Below are 1,255 nucleotides of genomic sequence, written 5' to 3'. Positions count from 1 at the left end.
TCTGGAAGGCTATTGGAATAGATGACACTTGTATTTCTGGTGTGACCACGACCAGCCCTGAGCAAGGCAGCCACTTTGTGTATCTGAGGCTGATGAGATTCCCTGTAAGTCTTTGTAGCAAACCATGTGACTCAAAAATGGGGTCATAGGTGGATGCATGTTCTGTGTCCCCACCTTTTGCTCCTGACTCGCCTGACGGTGTCAGCTCTACCCTTGCACCCCTATCCCAGAGGAAGAGCCCAGTCTTTCAAGTTGCTGTTGCCAGGACAACCGTTTTATGAGCGTCCACATGGTGGGCACATGTGTGTGTCCTGCACTCCATGTGTCTGTCTGCCCCACCCCCAGTCACAGCTGGGCCGGGTGAACAGAGGTGGCCACCGGACGGCTGGTGACAGCTTCATGGGGGCTGGCCCAGTAGGGGTGGGCTCTGGCTAGCTCTGTGTGCAAGGAGGCCCTGGCCTCCCACACCAGCCCCCCATGTGTGTCATGTGTGTGCCTGAAGGAGCTGTGGGATTTTCTTGCACATATTGTATGCTCGGGGGGGGGGGACGACTTTGCACCAGTGGTGGGTGTGACAGAGGAGACAGGGAACAGCTATATTGTTTATTATGTGTATTGCCTGATGTGGGTCTGTGTGTGTCATCCAGCACCAGACTGTAGCAGAATTGAGTGTGTGTGCAGGAGCCAACCTCAGGGGAGATCCTCTGTGTGTAAAGTCAGTTTGCCTCTGGTATGTACAGAGCCTACAGTTAAGTGTCCTACTGTCAAACTCTGTATGTGCTAGCACGCACTCACCAGGTGTCCAGCTCTGAGTGACAACAGGGATGGAAAAGATGTACCTTCATGTAAAGCACAGGTTGGAAGGACCCATCCTGAATGTCCCATCTCCACATGCCAGGCCCTTATCGGACTCCTCATGAAAGACCCTCACCTGTCTGTCTCCCCCAGACCCCCACCCCGCCCCACCTTCCCCATTTTCCCCGTGCCACACCTTTGCCCTATCTCCCACACCCACACCCTTGCCCCATCTCCCTGTCCCATCTCCCCCCACACACAAACACCCTGACCCTATCCTCCACCTCACCCCCTGCCATGCCCTGGGCCCTGGGAAGCCTCAGGCACAGGAAGGAATCAGCCTCAGGTCTCTGAACATACAGGTGATTTTCAGAGTCTGCTGTTCTGACCCTGCACCTGACATGCACATGAGCACAAACTTCATGACCAGCTTAGGCCCTTGGGAAGGGGTGGGGCTGTT

Source organism: Mus caroli, chromosome 17 (genome assembly GCF_900094665.2).
Source record: "Mus caroli chromosome 17, CAROLI_EIJ_v1.1, whole genome shotgun sequence".
NCBI lineage: Eukaryota > Metazoa > Chordata > Mammalia > Rodentia > Muridae > Mus > Mus caroli.
The sequence above is the reverse complement of the archived record's forward strand: the minus strand, read 5'-3'. Positions refer to the sequence as shown.